Source organism: Bidens hawaiensis, unplaced genomic scaffold (assembly GCF_021521415.1).
Source record: "Bidens hawaiensis isolate Kalapana, Puna unplaced genomic scaffold, B.hawaiensis_p1.1 tig00000296_1, whole genome shotgun sequence".
Classification (NCBI taxonomy): domain Eukaryota; kingdom Viridiplantae; phylum Streptophyta; class Magnoliopsida; order Asterales; family Asteraceae; genus Bidens; species Bidens hawaiensis.
This window is the reverse complement of record NW_027491024.1, coordinates 2,933,742-2,953,936: the sequence shown is the minus strand read 5'-3', so window position 1 is coordinate 2,953,936 and position 20,195 is coordinate 2,933,742.

Sequence of the window (20,195 nt, the reverse complement as noted above, 5' to 3'; positions counted from 1 at the left end):
CGCTGATGCATATGGAACACCATCCATCTCTTCAATCTCTTTCTCAGAAGTAGGAGAATCTTTTTTCTGTTAACTTAAAGTTGGGAGTAAGAGGTGTACTAACCACATTAACTTTAGACATCTTGAATCTGCTAAGCACCTTTTCAATATATTGCTCTTGTGATATGTCAACTTCTTTGAAGCTCTATCTCTAGTCCGAATGCCAAGAATATTCTTAGCTGGCCCCAAGTCATTCATAGAAAACGACTTGCTTAATTCTTTCTTCAGCTGGCAATTCTTTCTGCATTCTTGCCAACAATCAACATATCCTCGTAAACCGACTTGCCTCGAAGTACGTGCCGACAAGTCCCGAAAACCGGCGCACCTCATTTTGCGTACCGAGCATCGTTTTGCGTGCCAACCTCGAAGTACGTGCCAAGCCCTGAAGTTTAGACGAATTAAACTCTAGTACACAATATAGAGTAGAAGTGCTTCTCATTCAAGCTTAGGTATATAAACTCCGAATACTCGTGTAAGGTAGGAGTTCTACCTAAGTTATTATTCTATTATTATTATTATTATTATTATTATTATTATTATTATTATTATGGCTTAGACCCTAGTCGGGGGGGGGGGGGGTATAGCCTAGACCTTGATCAAATTAAAAGGTAATAATTAAAATAAGATTTCTTTTTGATTAATAAATATAAAATTATATAAATAAAGGTTATAGCTAAAATATAGTTTATTCATTGTTAAGAAACGTAAGCATTCCCATACATGGAGGATATAGTTAAAATATTATTTAGATAAGCTTTTACCTACAATGGGTATAGTCAAATTTCTTCATAATTAAGAAACATAAGATTTTATATATCAAGGTTATAGACAAATGGCGTTATTCTTGATGAAGAAACATATCATAAACATTTCTTTTTTAAGAAGAAACATAGCACATGATTGGCAAATAAAGAGAAAGATTTCAGATCTAAATATTTTATTCAAACAAAATGATCAATCAAGGTTTAAATTTATCAAAACCAGACTAAAGGTCTGTAGCCGGATTAAGAGACGATCTGGGTATTTAGATAAACCTATTTTATTATAGGTTAATCAATCATTCATTCATAAAGGTTTTCAAATGAGATCATCACATCATTTAGAACAGACATTCACAAGTGAATACGTTAAACATTTTCAAATCAGTTAAGATAAACGGGTTGTTTATCTTAAACAAAGTCAGTCAAATATTTTTATGAGATTACGTGATCTCTAACATAAAGATTTAAGGGATTACGTGATCCCTATATTATACAAGATAGAAAATAAAAGCAATTCAGACCGAGTACACATGTGTCTGGATCCAAACATAGTTAATCTAGTATTTCAATCAAGGCTACGTGGCCGTAGACTAGAGATCATAATAAAAGTTCTCCAATGGATGTAAGTTCCCGGAGAACCGTAATTTTGTGTGTACGGCTGATGTTCTAAAAGTAGTCTAATAATTATTAACTAAATTACGCTAATTTATACACTAAGTAATACTCTAGACTCTCTAAAACTCGACTAAACTACTAACCGGCAAGTGAACCGATCGACTCTATTAAAGCTAAGTAAGTCCGGATAACGAACTCACGAGACTCTTTAAATTACGTATATTAACTAATTAGACTCAACTGACTGACACGACTATTTAATTATTATTATTAAAAGGGGGTTTTACTTAAAAATTAAATTTAAACTAATTAATAAAAAACAAGTAAAATAAACAAAAGGCAATTTTAATTGATTTAAATCAGATGATGATGAAAAACCACCTAGGCTAGAATTCCCTAAGTTATGGCTATTAATTAACTGGGAAACTTGAGTTATGGAACTGGGATCGTAAAATAGACCATTGACAGAAAACCCGAATAGGACACTCGAACCTTCAAGAAGACACCTATGAGATTATACAAGTTTTAAGACTCACCAGTTTTATATATTAAACTTTCTTACGGTTATTTAATTATTTATGTCTAAGTATCTTTATAACGAAATCCTACCTTACGCCGCGGAAATCAAAGATAGCCAAGCAGACTTAATTGACTTAATAGACTAAGCTGACAATCAAACCTAGACGGACTCCTTACGAAGAACTAAATCTAGCAATCCTGACCAACAAAGATCTATCAATAACTTATCACCTTACCGCTTTCTAGGCTAGCAGCTCACTTTTATTTATTTAATTAGTTTTATTGTTTCTATGATCTTATTCTAATTCAATCACAAACTAGTAAAAAACACACAGTAAATGACCTAAAAAAACCCTATCCTATGAAACAATCAACAAGGTTAATGTGAAACAATAAATCTAAGTAAATAAAACCAAGCAATCATACGCATCAATTTCATCAAACTCAACAATTTATTTAAAACATAAAATTCATAGCGAAACAAATCCCAATTAAAATCAAACCGAACAAAGGTTCATCACGGCCTAGGTAGTCTAATAAGTTTAGCCTAACATCTTAAAATCAAATAAAAAAAATAATTAAGTTCAACAACCAAGCTCATAGTTAAAATAATAAATTCAAACCGAATTATGATGATGCTTGGAGGAGTAGACGTTAAATCCAAACGATCAAGACTCGAACCAAAGACTTTATCTCTTATTAATATTCTTCTTTGCGGCTCTCTGTTTCAACTGTGCGACTCTATTTCTCCGTGAGCTCCTCAAAATTTACGTCCCAAATCCAACCTTTTAAAAAAAAACTTAACTAAAACTTTCGGCTCCCTCCACTAGCAGCTGAATTGAAAAAATGTCTACCCCTCATTATTGTTGTGCGTTTCTTTTTATTCTTTGTTGTCCACCGACTTCATTATGTGTGGCCCATGAAGTCCATCATGCCATTCTTTTGATCCATAACAATAGATTTAAGGCATGGACTTTTATTCTTGCGTTGGATTTTATGTGAACACTGATTAACAAAATAATGAAACATTAGTAATTAGTATTGTTTCTTCATTATAGTTAATTAACAACAAACTTTCAGTTTATATATTTTTTTCTTTCAGTTCACATATAAATTCAATTTTTTTACAAAGTAATTAGTTAATAGAAAAAAATGGCATTTTAGCTCATTTTCACTTTAAACCCTTAACGTCAAATATAAACCAACTGAAAGTAATATTTGATAAAAAAAATAACCCCAAATGTACTCAAAAGTGTAGGAAATACCCATATAAATTATATATACTTTAGACCATATCATATATCCCCACACTTACTCTTTTTTCATTCCTGAAAAAGTATAATGCAATGAAATCAGAATCGGAAAATATAGTCTTAAAAACATATATATTAATTTAAAGTTTCAGAAAAACGTAAAAACCGCGATCACCGATATTGTTGTCCACTTAAACCCATGCCTTAATCTTTACCGGGACAAATAAGATCCAATAATTATATTACTCAGTGGTTTACACAATTAAGACCTGTTTATTTTCAGCTTTTATCGGACCAGACCACCCCAACTTGACTTAAACCTCAAAATTAGCAGATTTAAAACTTTTGTTGTTTTATTTTTTTTCATGAATAGTTAAGACGATCAAGGGTATTGTTTATCCACCTAAGCTTAAGCATTAAAGTCTACAAAGCAGCCATTAGATACGATTAAGGTATAATTAATTAATAGCCAATGTTCCCCACAACATGACATACCCCCGTTATCAAGCAATACACCGAACCATCACCATAGGTGAGTATGCAAAATTTCATTTGTAAGGTTTACATGTAGCGTGTCCCTTGTGGTCCGTTTCTTAATGGTAATGAGACGCGAGCAAGGGGACCCACATGGCTAACAGCGTGGATGATCAAGTCAGTAGTGTATTTGTACTTTAAGTACGCAGTGATCATGTTTATTGACTTATGTGGTAGAAAACTACGGGTTTGCTCTTTTTTAGCTTTATTTTAAATATTCACAACCCCACTTAGGAATTGTGAATACCCAGATGAATAGACTGCATACAGACCCATGGTCTCCGGACCCAAGGCATCCCATCAATACAAGAATTAAGGTTATAAAACCATACGCCAATGAAGTGTAAAACACTAAAACTAAGCAGTTTAAGATTTATATCACCGGCTACACGGTATACTCTAACGTTAAACCTACCCAAGCATCATATGATAACACATTCAAATTTTTTTTTAAATTCATAATATTTTCACATTTCATACCAAAAATTGAGGCTTGAGTATGGCCCGACCCTTCATTACTTATTTTCCACGGACAAAACGCTTTACCCACAAAAGATTTTCGTTTTACCCATTTTATCAAATTGTCCTTTCATTCTCAAGGCTGAGCCTACCGACACATCTCAAGTTAAGTGTGTTTTCTTTTGTATTGTCTCATATTATTAATAGTTTGAAAACCCAATTTCCGATAAGTATCATCATTTTCCATTTTAACACAAAAACCATTTTCATGGGACATTTTTTTTAAAACTTTTTCAATTTTTTTTAAATTTTTTTATTTTAAAGTTAAATTTAAACTACGACTCAAATATCTTATTCCCACACTTAAATTTTGCATTGTCCTCAATGCAAGGATAAGGACGACTTAAAATAAAATAAAAATACAAATAAAGTCGGACTACAAAAAATTTAAAACCTAAAAAATAAAAACAATTATAATAAAAATTAATAAGCTAGATAATGGAAAAGACTTAGCTGGTAATATGCGCATGAATTTTGATGCCAAAGTTTTCTTCCACGAGTGCCCTCCAACTCCGAACATGCTTAGCAAATATATCTCTTTCTCTCACACACGAACGTAAGCGGCAAAAATTCAACAATCATATCTAGTAGTATATCTTATCAAGCTGATAGATATTATGCAATTAAAGTGTTTCACCAATAAATATATAAACTATAATAATCAGGAGCAAATAAATAAACATGAAGTATACGGCTCCACTGCTCCATCATCCCCACACTTGTTTTTTTCATTATACTCAATCTAGGGATCGTCTCTAGCTCAATCTTTCTTCAAACTAGCAAAACTTAAAAACACAAAAACAAAGACGAACTACAAAACTACGTTAGTGACTCGATTAAATATACAAACTCCGCGAAACCTCCCCACACTTGAACTTAATCAATAGGTTTCTCCTTGATCTGGACCTTATCTAACCTGTTTAGTTCCACCCGGAATTTATCAAACAGTAATATATCAATGATGGAACAGCAAAATATTAAATTAGAATTAAAAACCAGTAACGTGTCAGACCACCTATATTTAAACTTACCTTGCAAGAGCCGAATGCGTTGTAAGTATTGAGAAGACTGGTCATGTTTGACATGAAAAGGCTTATTCATTCTTGTAGACCATCTCCTAAAATATACGCAAGTTCGGTTTTCAGGTAATTTCTCATCCTCGGCCTTATCCCATGGTTTTGATTCCTGATCAGCATTCAAAACACAGTCCACGGGCCGGCAATGGTGTTTTTCCTCTAACACCACATCCTCATCTACACTGTCCTTTACAAGTAGGGCCTCGAAAAATGCAATGTCCCCATCAACATCCAATGTACCCCCTCGTCATACTGCGACAATCCATCCAACTCCAGATCAAGGAATTCATCTTACTCACTCAATTCATTCACAACCACATCCTTAGAACCAAACATCAGCTCGAGTGACTCTCCCAAATCTACATCTTCCTCAATCACGGGTTTCACCACGTATGATTTAAAATACGCAGCTTGCTCTTCTTCGCCTATTTCATCATCGGAGTCACTGTAACAACCTGCAAAATCAACAGCGCATACATGTGTGGCCTGAGGTGGGACTTTATCAGCCACTCGTGTTTCCATATCTGGAATGTTCTCCTCTGAATTATCTATGTACTCCATGATTGGCTCTTTCCCTTCTTCTGTAAACATCAGGAACAACTCGCCCAACCGATTCATGTATCCCAAATAGTTGCCTTCCGCATCATACTTATAACCAAGTGTCGGTTGCTGCTCTATTTGCATTCTCTCCTCTTCCGTTTCACGAATAACTTCGCTATCTGACTCGTACACGCATTGGGAGATCTGCTTCGACCGTTCTTCCACCTTTGTTAGTATTCTGGAGATTTCTTTTACTGCATCCTGGAGACATGCAAAATCAGATAGTTGATTTCTTAGTATAGCATCATGTTCAGCTAAATTTCGTTGGTATTGGGCATCATTCTCTAATAGTCGGGCCAACAATTCCTCGATCTTATTCAAATACGCCTCAGCACCCCTTTTGGGGTTGCTCTCGGAATGTTGATGTAACATCCTAAAATATTCTAATATTAAATAAAGAAAGTCGCGTTTAGTTATCGTGTGTTAATAGTTAATTAATACTAAATAAAGAAAAGATCATGGATTGGGATTAAGTAATATGGATTAAAAGGGTAATGGGCTTTAGGTCCATGGGCCTTGGGGGATATAAATATCTTCTTAAACCACCCTAAAACCCTAAATCCTCATTTCTTTCCATCTTAATCTCTACACACTCCAAACACACACACATACCACCTTACACGTCCGCGAGCAAGAGAAGAGGAACGAGACCAAACGAACGCTAGTTGGTGATTAGATCTTTATTATACAAGATAAATACAAGATCTAGAGTTCATAATCAAGCCAAACGAGACCAAGCGAACACATAAAGGTATGTTTTTACCTTAAAGTTTACGTTTTTATAAACATTTAGTCTTGAAGCTTGAATTTAGAATAGATCGGCTATAAACGAAACGTAAAGTTGTAAACTTGATGCTAAAACGAACCTAATGAACCCATGAACATAAACGACTCGTTTAAAATGGAATCCTAAGATCTAGTTTTGAACCCTTAAGGTTAAAGGTCCGAACTTTATGAGTTTCCGGGTCGCGTTTTATCCAAAATGGCCATGGGGACATTTACGAGAATTATTAACATCATATCGAAGGATTTCGCGCAAAAAAGGAGACGTTATGGGGTTAAAATCAAACCCGTAGATGTTACTGTATAACTTCGCCTGCTGACTAAGTTCGCTCGCTATAACTTCACTTGTTGTTAAGTTCGCCTATCAACAAGTTCGCCAGCTGACCAAGTTCGCTTGAGATAAGTTCACCACTGACATGTTCGCTTAACGCATAAGTTCGCTCACTGTTGAGTTCGCGTACATATAACTTCTCCGCATACAAGTTCGCCTGGCGATAAGTTCATTTAATGCAAAGTTCGCTGAATGTTAAGTTCGCTTAAGTTAAGTTCGCTTAAGTTAAGTTCGCTTAACATGTATGATGGCTTACATTTATGTCCGCTCATAAAAATAAGATAACGAATCAGATAGCGAATCAGACTTAATTCGTTATGAGGAATGAGTTAATGAATTAGAAAATAAATTAAAATCCTAATGAAAAATGTGTTAAGATAGTTAATGAAAATAAAATTTTTCATTAACCGCAGCTAGGGGCTCTGCCCCTTGGACCCCGCTAGGGGCCGCCGCCCCTAAAACCTCGCTTCTAGGGGCACTGCCCCCGGACCCCCGTTCGTTGTGAGTTATAATCAAACTAGAAACACAATATAGATAGCGATTATTGATTGATACGTATAATTGTTATGCAGTTAGCTGTGCACAGCTCAAGAAAGAGATAACAATTAACGGTGAACGTAACCATGTTCAGGTGAGTTTTTAGCCCCATTTCCTTGTTATGTTTTCGGGGCTGTGTGCATACTCAATGTGATAGTTAATACACTTACCTTAACTGGTAAGTGTATGCCTTGTATGGTTTATATGTTATGTATGCATATCTTAAACGTGAACGATCTTCGGATATTGCACGTGCTATCAAGGGAGGTATTTATATGATAGATGTATGTGTATGATAGTTATATGTACAATCTACGAATATGTATGAATGATTAAAGAGAGTATGTATGTTATGGGTATGTAAAGACAGTATACACGAAGATGAAGAAAGAGGGATCAGACCCTAATAATATCTGAGATAGAGAAGAAAGGGATCAGACCCTAATAATATTTGAGATTGAGAAGTAAAAAGGGATCAGACCCTAGTAATATCTGAGATAGACAAGAAAGGTATCAGACCCTAATAATATCTGAGATTGACAAGGAAAAAGGGATCACACCTAATAATATCTGAGATAGAAAAGGAAGGGATCAGACCCTAATAATATCCGAGATAGAAAATGACAATAATTTATATAGTATGAAAGTAATAAAGTACGAACGTATGTATGAACTTATGTAATAAAAGTAAATTAGTAAAGTAATTAGTGTGTACCTTCGAATGCATGATTGAAGGTAAGTGTATGTATTGTATTATGTGTGATTAACTAGAGCTCACTCAGCGTAGCTGACTTTTAGTATGCATGCAGGTGAGTAGGATGAGGCAGCTCGCTTGAGGGGACACGCGATATTGAATAAGAGGCTGGCATCGGAAGACTCAAGACATTGAAGTTTAATGTTTTGTTTATTTTGAAAGTCGAGATGTTGTTTTAAGACAAGTTATGGTTTGTTATGAAATGTTTTATGAAAGTTTTTATATTCCGCGAATGTTTTTATTAACTCTGATGATTAGAACTATGTTGAGGAGTAAATCCAACGTCCAATGTAGGGCACCGGTAACGGGGCTTACAGTTGACCATAATCTTACCCTTGTTTGTATTGATATCCCCGATCTGGTTCGTTATAAAAATATGACGGGGACCCCTGTGAAAGATAAGACTGTTGCTACACATAAGGGTTAGTATGATTATATGGACATGCACGAGTCATATGAAAACCACCACATCTATAACAAATAAAGCTAGAACCCTTGTATGGACAATCATAGGGTAAATGAGGATCATCACACGTATCAAAATTAAGGTTACTATAGTATGGACATTTAAGGGTAAAGTGAGGTCCATTACAAATTTCACACATAATTACAAGAATCTAAACAAGCAAAAGACACGGACAATTAGACACCTACGAATCAAAACAAAAAAAATAAACACGTAAAAATCTAATTAACTGAAACCCTAAAAACTCAAAAGCAAAAACACAATAGCACGTATATAGCAAGTCAGTCCAATAAGAGTTAATAACGCAATCGCCAAGAGTCCCCGGCAATGGGGCCAGAGACTTGATGTGCTAAAAGTAGTCTAATAATTATTAACTAATTACGCTAATCTAGACACTAAGTAATACTCTAGACTCTCTAAAACTCGACTAACTACTAACCGACAAGTGAACCGATCGACTCTATTAAAGCTAAGTAAGTCCGGATATGCAAAGGATTACAAGGAGTAAGATTAATAACATGTACCGTTGTATTTAAAGCTTCTCCCCAAAAGGAATTAGGCAATCCTGCATGTGAGAGCAAACATTTAAACCTTTCAACCAAAGTTTTGTTCATCCGTTATGCTAAACCATTCAACTGTGGTGTCTTTGGAGGTGGCCTTTGGTGTTGAATACCTTTTTCTCTACAATAAGCATTAAAAGGACCAATATATTCACCTCCATTGTCTGTTCGAATACACTTGAGCTTCTTCCCAGTTTGTCTCTCAACTAGGGCATGAAACTGCTTAAACACATCAAATACTTGATCTTTAGACTTTAAAGTATAAACCCATACCTTCCTCAAATGATCATCTATAAATGTGATAAAATATAAGCAGCCCCAAGTGTTCTAGTCTTCATAGGACCACATACATATGAATGCACCAAGTCAAGTATACTTTCTTTTCTATGAGGTGGATGACTATGAAAAGAAACTCTCTTTTGCTTACCATTCATACAATGAGAACACTTTTTCAAATGAACATCTTTCACACCGACAAGACATCTTTCTTCAATAAAATAGACATCATTTTTTTCATTCATATGAGCAAGTCTCTTATGCCATAGATCGGTCACATCAGAATTCGTCAATGAATGAACCGAGTCTATGGAGATCTTTGGATGTGCCATGCATAAGTTCGAAGTTCTTTTACCTCTTGCCACGATCAACGAACCACGAGTGAGCTTCAAAATTCCACCACCAAAGGTACTGTGGAAACCATCATCATCTAATGTGCCCGTGGAGATCAAATTAAGTCTAATATCCGGAACATGTTTAACATTGTATAATTCCAAATCCATCCCAGTATCAAACTTCAAGCAAACATCCCCAACATCAATGATCTTTGATAGCTCATTATTACCCATCTTGACATTCCCAAAATCGCCAGGAGTATAAGATGAATAAAAATCCCTTTGTGATGTCACATGACAAGTAGCACCACTGTCAACAACCCAAACCAACTCGAATCATCACGTGCAATGTTCACCCTATCATAATACAACAAATATGAAACTCTTAGGTGGCAGTGTTAGTTTCAGAAGTACCTTCATTACCGTCATCTTTCTTGTGGTTATTATTTTTATTGTTGTAATTAGCCTTCTTGTCACAGCCTGAAGACCTTAATTTAAACAGCTGAAGACTTAACTTAAGTCGTTCGAGTTATGACAGATGCCGATAGCCAATAACAATAGAACAATTAATATAAAAGCTTTTAACTTTTATTAAAGAAAATATATATATTACATTATCAGAGTTTCATACATGTGCCATTGCACGGTTTACTAAAATCTTATTTCAACATTATTCAAACATGACCCGCCCTCCTTTCCATGTCTCCTCGAAACATTCACTTACCTGAAAAGCATATTAAAATAACGGTCAACACGATGTGTTGTTGAGTTTCCCTTTATAATAAAATTAGTCCATATATATATTTATATATATATATATATATATATATATAAATCGAAAACAACATCCACATAATGATCTTTTATTATTATATCCAATATTAATTTGTGTGTAATCGTCAATACACCCCGAATTATATTAAAATATCCCACGTATAATGGTCTTCCGCCATTATAACACAAACCCATGTGTATGATCTACCGTCATTACATCACAAAAATAATACGCATTTTACGTCTTTAACAAATTGTGTTGTTGTAGACGTGCAAAGAATAAAACATTACGTATGACTATCATAGTTGATAACCTGATACATACCAGACTCAAAATACGCCTACTTCTAACCCAACGCAATGGAAGTAGGGGGCGTCACCCCGATAGATCTACCCATATTTTTGTGTCCATTTCTAGGGTTAACCGTTATCTAGCCAACTAGACTCATCACGCGTTTGACACAGTTTGTAAAATAAAATGCCTTTAAAATATCAATGAAATCGATATGTAATAAAGAATATGCTTTTCACCCAAAACAATTATAATAACATTTAAAAACAATTCCAGTTTAAAACGAGGGAGTTCGATAGAGAAACTCACGGTTTGTAGCCTTTCGTTCCAAAATCTCGTGTCTTATATTAGTTGACGTTTTGTTAATAAAACTTGGTTTTAGTTTTTATAAGAACCTTTTAGTTTATTAATTCTTAATCTAGTGTCCACACAAGCACATAAGCAAATAAGTTCCTATTAAGTTAACGAGTACACGTAGTTCGGTTTTCCGTTAACTATTATTTAATTAACTAAATCAGTTAATAAAAAGTTAAAATATAATAAAATATTTTAAGTTTCAGTTGCTGGAAAGTCTTAAGAAAATATTAATTTTTTATTTTTCATAATACTTGTCGGTTTTGTCGGTTTTATGTATAAAAATGACTTGTTTTGGTTTTTCGTGCAAAATGTAAATTTTAATTTATGAAAAATACTTGTTATAAATATATTAATCAAGTTTTATAAGTTACTTTGTAAAAATATATTATTTTCATTTTCGTTAATATTTTCTTAAAATAGCAATTTTTTAACGTTTTCGTGTCGGTTTTCGCGACACGAACCGTTTAGGACTAAGTTTTATTATCTTGTCCTTTTCTCATGTATTAAATTATGTTATACATGAGTATTTTACCACTTTAGTGGCTATTCTAAAACAGTCCTTAATAGTCGTGCCGGTTTCGTTTAAAAAACCGATTTTTCGACCGTTAACGTTACCGACGAGTCAAATAAGTTGAACAAGTCTACACTAATCATCTTATGAACTAATCACACACATAATTCACCATAAATTCCAGTTTTGATCATATAGATTCACAAGACACATTTAAACTAGTTTTAAGTTTCTAGTTCATATGTTAAGTTTGTTAATAATGTTACTAATCAAGCTTGTTATTCTTATATGATTAAATACCATCATATAACCCTAGATTCCAGATTTTTAACTTATTTTTATGTGTTCATAATAAGCCAAAATATTACTTTTCAATAAAGTGTTATTATTCCATTTTAGAAGAATCTATTTTTCATGATCCAAGTGTTGTCCTTTTTCAACAAAGTCTAGTATGAACTTTTGGATGATTCTATTCTTTATAATTAGTCACTTTACATCATTCCTATCTTTATCAATTTCTAATCAATCACTCAAGTCTCAAGTTCATGGATTTTTATGAATTTTCTAAGTGTTGTTCTAATAAAGTTTCCTATTATAGTAACTTTTATTACTTGATAATCCTAACTAATTCAATCTTTCCACTTTGTTTTAGTACAATTATATGTTTAATTCATTCAATTAGTTTGATAGGGTTTCATGTATCCTAAGTGTTCTATTCCAATTCTATTCTTTTAATTCACCATTCAACAAAGTTTCTATATCTAGTAAGTTGTTGTCAATTTTAACCAATGTGTTAACTAATCCATGTTTCTAATCATACACCCTATCTTAGTTTAAAGTTGTTATTAATCACATATTTATCACATTCATATCAAGTATTCTTATCAAAATCAAAATTTCAACTTTTGTTAAATTAAAGTTTCCTTATTTAGTAGCTTTAACAATCTTTGTTAATCTTTAAGTATCAACTATTAATTCTAGCATATACCTTATCTTATTTTCAATTAGATTGTTCCATAACACTCTTTGATTCAACAATTCATCAAAAATCCCTTAATTAATCCCAAAACCAAAAATCCCCAATTTTTTTCACTTATGAACAAGTTCTTGCTTTGTTTATTTTTGTAACATCATGAAAACATCAGACCAAAAATACCAAGTTAGAAAGTAAAATGACAAAAAATGTCAAAATCTAAAATCCAAGGTTTAAAATGAAAATTTGGGTTTTCCTGACCCATCGCGATACGTGATAGATCAGAAGGGAAACCCATCACGTATCCTAATCCCTTCCTAGTATGCTTGATCTTCTAATCTCTTGATTAAGCTTCCATGGTTATTGATTTTGATTAATATGTGTGTGTGTGTGTTCATGTTTGAGATTTGATTTGAATGTGGGTGGGAGATATGGGGTCGGCCGAGCTTATGAAGGGAGAGGGAGAGGGGTAGTAGAGTGGTGAGTAAGCTAGTAGGTTGATTGGGTGGAAGCTTGAGTGTTCACCAACACATCTTTCTTCTAGAAGGCCAATCATTAGCATGAGGAGTTGTAAGGAGAAGATTGGGGCATTTGGGAGGTGGGGGTGTCAGGTGGAGAGGGGGACCGGCTAGAGAAGGGGGTGGGGGGGGTATGTGAAGGGTTGGGTTATAAACTAGTGAATTCCGGTTAATCATTTAACGTATTGTGTGATTTAAATATTCAAATGGATCCCGTTTTCAATAATTTTTGTCAGATTTTGAACGAAATTAAATTTCTGACAATATGGACCATAAAAACTAATTTTTTGAAAATAGTTGGAGTTGGGTCCTTTCCGGATCCTGTACTGGCTCGTGCTTACTTATTTTCCAGTTCTCGCGATTTGAGCCTTCCTAAATTATGTTTTTTATATTGTCTCACATGTTTTTGTATATATTTTGGATTTTTGGGATTATTTAATCCATCTAATGATTTATTTACTTTCTGGCTCGCTGCCCGGGGTTTTTGCACATTTTACTCGTTTTGTGTCTGAATTTGGACTTTTTGTTGACTTAGCAAGATATTGAACTTAAATAAAGAGAAATTTTATTCATAAAACGATATTAGGATGGTAAACGTGATTACACTAGCGAAAATTTTTGCCAGATGTTACACTTCTTGTTCTCCATTTTCAATTGTCGGCAATATTTTATTGTGTGCCCTTTTCTACCACAATGATAGCACTCAAAATCATTAGACTTCCCTTTGGACTTACTGCGGTGTTTTGCTCTATTACTCGGACCTCTACTATGGCTTCTCCCCCTACTTTCGGTAACTAAGGCATCTGAATGTGACGAGGAACCTTGTGACTTTCTTCTCATCTCTTCATTTATAATACTATCTTTAGCCAATTCCATAGCAATAATACTGTAAGCTGCGAAGTTGGACAGTGATGTCCTAGAATTTATTAAAATAGTTAAACCTCTTGAATGCTATTAAACTATTTTTAATTTGTGTTTTAATTATATTAAACATGATTTAATTTCTTAAATTCTATCAAGCATAACCACTCTAAAAATCCACCATAAATGGAGGACTAATCCTGCATCTTTTTCACACCTTAATACATTATTTTCTTAAGCACTAACAAGTAAGTTTTTACCATTTCATACATTTTATAGCTTTTGTTTTTATATTTATCTTGAATGTTCATACTTGTTCATAAGTTGTTTCTCATGAACATGTTACTTTTATCATAAAAATCTTATATTTTGGTTATAAGAAATCACTATGATTATGGATATCCAAGATAAACACTTTGATTTTCTAAATATTATGTCAAAACTAGTTATTTTGAAAGAACAAATATAAATATTATCTAGATGTTATTATTCGTTGATCATCATAAACTTATAAACCTTTTTATTTTAAATAAGATGATATATACAAAATGGTTTTAATTAAAGATTTCTTATAATAGAACTAGTATACTTGATTTCTCCAGATAATTAATTATTGTTTATTTATTTCAACATAAACTAATATCTATAATTTCTTTAAAATAATTCATGCAAAACATCTAAGTTAATTAGTTAGTAAATTAATTAATTATGTTACTAGAATAAAAATAAAACGTTTAATCATAAATTGTTATTAATATTCTTATTTAATCTTATATTAATAATTTATAATTATTCATCTACAAATCATTCTTCAACTAATAAATATCAAATGATTTATATAAACTTAAATTCATTTTTGATAAACTCATTTTAAATAAAGAATTCCCCCAAGTCCCCTTTTGCCATAAGTTAATTAACTTTATAACTCCGGTAGCTAGTCCTTGATTTTGTATCTTCGTTATTATTTATAGTTTCGTGAGATTCAATTGCTTTGTTTGTTAACTCGCTTTTGGTTATTATTTCAAGTTGTCTCCAATATCAAATGTGAGTTTCTCACACCCCTTTTTACGCTTTTACTTTTGGGGGTAGCATATATATCCTATCCAAATTACAATTTCATTTATTCATTATTTACAAACTACAATTCGTTACATGAACTTGTGTGTTTACTTGCTTACTTGCTCAAAGATTACGTGCTCATGGTTTCCTCATTAAGTATGATCATACGCCCCCCTATGCACTCAGGACCTCGATGTTATGAGTGGAATAGGGACCCCCGATCTGAGTACGTTGGTTGTTACCAACGGAAAAGACACTTACTTGCGCTATTATCCGAGTACGTTGGTGCACAATACCAACTGGAAATGACCTTACTTGCTCATTTACACTTGTTCATGGAATTGTAGATTTTTATGTACTTATATCAAAACTTGTGTGAAGTCACCAACTATTCATTTAGTTGACTTTATTTTATATATATGTTATAGGTACAATTATTAGAGGATGAAACAGAGAAGACACTACAACTTATGTTATATTAATAAATGGACAAGTTGTTAATTGTTCTTGTGTTTTCTTTGTAGTTCTTGTTATAAACTTGTGTACTTGATGTTTAAATTAATTAATGATAATATTTTCACTTAATAGTGTCACATGTGTTTTGAGCAATCTATACGCCACACTCAGGCGTATTCCGCTTTAGCCAGGGTGTTACAGATTGGTATCAGAGCCGTGACTATAAGATAGGACATTAGACGTAGTGTTCTAGTAGGTTATAGCTTATTTTTGTTTATTTAGGGTTGCATGTTAGAAATTATATGGGCCATATTTGATTGTTCAAAGCACTTACTTGATACTATTATACTGATGATTCAATTACTTCAATTACACAAGCACACACAAGTCCAAGACTTATGCCTAACGCAAAGATTTTCTATTTCAATAATCAAATTTTTGATTTTTGGTTGTCCGATATTTCTTTTTTTTAAAGATGGTTCGTTATAGCGGATATGTAGGAAACTGTAAGGGGGACGTGCTTGTTTTCTGAACTCTTGACACCAATGCTATTGAAACATAAGGATAAGCAATGCGCATAAATCCCAATAAGACGTGGGACCTGGTTGCTTACTTGGAGAGTTAGGAAATGGCATGAACTCTATTAAGACAAAGCATACCACTTTCAACGCCATATGAATCACAACTTTAAGTTTTCAATCTTAATCATGTTCTCTTTTTGAAAAGAATATGGTTACACTCTTAGGATGTCATACAATTCATGGTGGTTCATGCGACGTGTGATGTCCGACTCTCTGTGTTTTACAATATGTTTTAACTTAAAGGCTGCTAAGTCGTGGTGATACACGAATACTCAGCTTTCGGTTCGATTTAATTACACATTTTTATACGAGAATAGTTAAGTTTAAAAATTTTGTGACTCGTTTTATTTATTTATTCATTCATTTACGGTTTGAAATTTTAAAAAGTTCAAAAGTTAATAACCGAATTTTCAAACGTTTACTTTATTATTTTACTATTATGTTTTCGAATTGAAAGTTCAAAAAGTTATGGTGGTACATAAATAGTTGAATTTCGATTTGATCACTATTTTATTTTATTCATTTACTACTACGTTTTAGATTTGAAAATTCGAAAGGTCATGGTGATACATGAATGGTCGAATTTCAATTCGATTACCTTATTTCTATATTCATTTACCCTTATGTTTTAGAATTGAAAATTAAAAAAAGTCATATTTATGAATACTCGATTTCGTTAAGCGAGTGTTTGATTTTGTCGGTCCAAACTTGTTATAAGATCAAGTTAGATCAACATACCAAGTGTTTTGAGAAAAAAATTAAAATTAGTTTATAATATATTTTTAGAGAAAATATGAGATTCAGTGGCTCAAAACACAACTAGTGTGTTTTAAGCGAGTGAACTCGGTTTAGTTCGGTATTGGTTCATTCCTTGACTCGGAATAAGACCGAGGATGATTACCACATACCCAATACCATAGAACTTATTAAATGAACTTATAATTTATAATACAAATCTTACATGTAACATATTATTAAATCATTTTAAATATAAAGCATCTAAACAAGAGTTCGGTCTTGGTTCGGTCCTTGACTCGGAATAAGACCGAGGATGGTTACCACATATCAAATACCATAGTACTCATGAAAACAAACTTAGAAATGATAATACTCAAGTTTTACATACATTATGTTAACAATAAAGTATTTAAACAAAATTTCGGTTTCTTTGTCGGTTCTTGACTCGGGATGAAACCGAGGATGGCTACCACATACCCAAATACCATTGAAATAATAAAATGAGTTGGAAACTAAAAGTAATTAAGGACTAAACAATATTAATAAGCTTAAACAAAATTAAAGCATATAATAAAGTGTTTATCAAGGACTATAATAGTCCTTCATGTAGCCTTGCCTAGCAATACCGAAACCGAACATGGCCGGAGATGGGAAAGCCACAGGAAACAAGGGGAATATGTTTTAGACAAGCTATAATATCAAGCTTTAAATAACAAGAATTAGTTAGAAACAAAGATTAGTATTAGTTTGACCTTGAATAGTCAAACTATTAAGAACTTGAAGAATGGATACTTGGATATAAGATTGAGAGAGTTTGGAGAAAGAGCAACCAAAATGGGTGCATAGGACTTGTTTTTATAGTGGAAAAAGTATAGTTTACTCATAAGGGGTATACTTGCATTTCATTGGTTAAAATGGTGAAACTAGGTGGATGGTGGTGGAAAATGTAAGGGTTACCCTTTAGTTTAAAAGACCCCTTTAGCTTTGGTTGTTTGGCAATTTGGGTCCATGAAGTTCGTTTTAAGTCATTATAATAATAAAAGGGTGTTTTAAGGCACCGTAAAGGGTGTTTTCTTGATCCGACATTTGTGTAACATAAATGAACATAAAACCCAACATTTTATTAATAACGAAAGATCCGAAAGACCAAAATGGGTCGGGTTTCCTATAAAAAAACAAATACAAGTTAAACCAAAAATGACGAATGTCACACATGATGATTAGAACCATTCAAATTCACCATCCTACCTATATTAGCTTCATCGTTCAAACAAGCCTTGACCCAAGAACAAGAGCCGAAGCTCTGATACCACTATGTTGGGAAAAACGACCACCTAGCCATGAACAGTAAACAAAAAGTGCGGAATTAATCTTCGTTTGGCTAAACTTTTTCTGGACCTGAATGAACCTATGAGGATGCAAACAAATAGGGTAATTTAAAAGTAAATAGGACACAATAATTTTAGCGTGGAAAACCTCTCAAGGCGAGAGTAAAAACCACGAGACTACTATAGCCACTTCAAATCCACTATCACCAATTATAACAATACAAAGTGCTTCTCTAGATAAAACTAGAGGCATACACAAATCATCATATACTTGGCACAAACTAACATCAAGTATATGGAATAAAAATAAGTGAATAAGATGTAACACCAACGAGAAACTACCTGTCTCTGGAACATCTCTTATCTTCAAAACACCAAAAGAAAGAACACCAAATTCTTTTGTCTTCGTCTCTATTTTCTTCGACAGCAGAGGAAATCACAAAAATTGTTCTCTAAAGTTTCTTGCGTATTGTCGGCTGAATAATACCACATACCAAATAAATAAACCTATATTTATTTGGTTATTTTTGCTTCTCGTCCAAGAATACACAAAGCTCACACTTCAATATTTTAGTGTTCATGGGCCCAACCATAAAAAACCAATTTTTGGTTCCATCTGTCCGCCCGTGAAGTAGCATAAAACGAAATACATATTTTCTTTTCTTTTTTCTTTTATAACTAGAAAATAGTAAAAGCCCATATGGATAAATATTTGTTAGGCTTTCTCATGGATAAAAAAGACCCCAACAACATATTACATAAGGAGGTAAATCATAATTTCTCTTAAAAATAATAAAAATAGCAACATAAGAGATATTTATGAACGTTTTCAATAAGAGAGGGAAGGAGATGCGCCAGGTTGATGAAATTCAATAATAGTGCATATACGGGTTCTCTACAAGTAAACAGATATAGATTTTAGCATTCTACTACAAATTATGTGATTACTCAATAAACTGTTTTAACTTTTTATTTACAATAACGCATCAATTTTTAAATTTACTAATGTCAAATCAAATTCTATACAGAAATTTATGTAGCATATTATAATATTAAAAAAACTTTATTAGTAAAAAATTTATATAAATTAAAGTTTTGTGCAAATGAAATAAAAGGTTAAAGAATGGTCTAAATCACCATCATCATTCGTCTCGACACTTGAAGAAGCGCATGTGCAAGACACGACACATCTTATTGTCCCCTTTTTTCCGGTGTTTCACTCCCCTTTATGTCGGTGTTTCGGCCCTACAAGCCTATGTGATTTGGTGAAACTAAAGATATTTTTGTTATTTAAAACTAAATATATTTTTGTTATTTAATTAAATTACTACATTTAAATAAATTAACATTTTAAAATTAAAAATGTCATTTAAAAGTCATTAAACCACACAAGTACGAACATTTATGGACTTAAATTTAAACACAATAATGTTTTGTTTTATATTGGCCGGTCCCATTGTCATCATGTCATGACACTTGAAGAAGCGAATGTGCAGACACAACACATCTTAGCCCCCCTTTTTTTATGGTGGTGCCCGGCCTGACAAGTCTATGTAATTTGATGCATTCTTTCACAACACATAGTCTAAAACTTTAAATGGGTAGGTTAAATATACATCACTCCCTTACTTGTTATATCTTCTATCATGAACTTTCAATTCCTTTATTAATTTTATTTGGTATATTACCAACCTCTAATTTTTTTTCTTCATTTTATTGTCTCCTTTTAAAATATTAAATAAAAAATTATAATTTTTTTATTGTCCTTGATCATAATAATAATAATAAT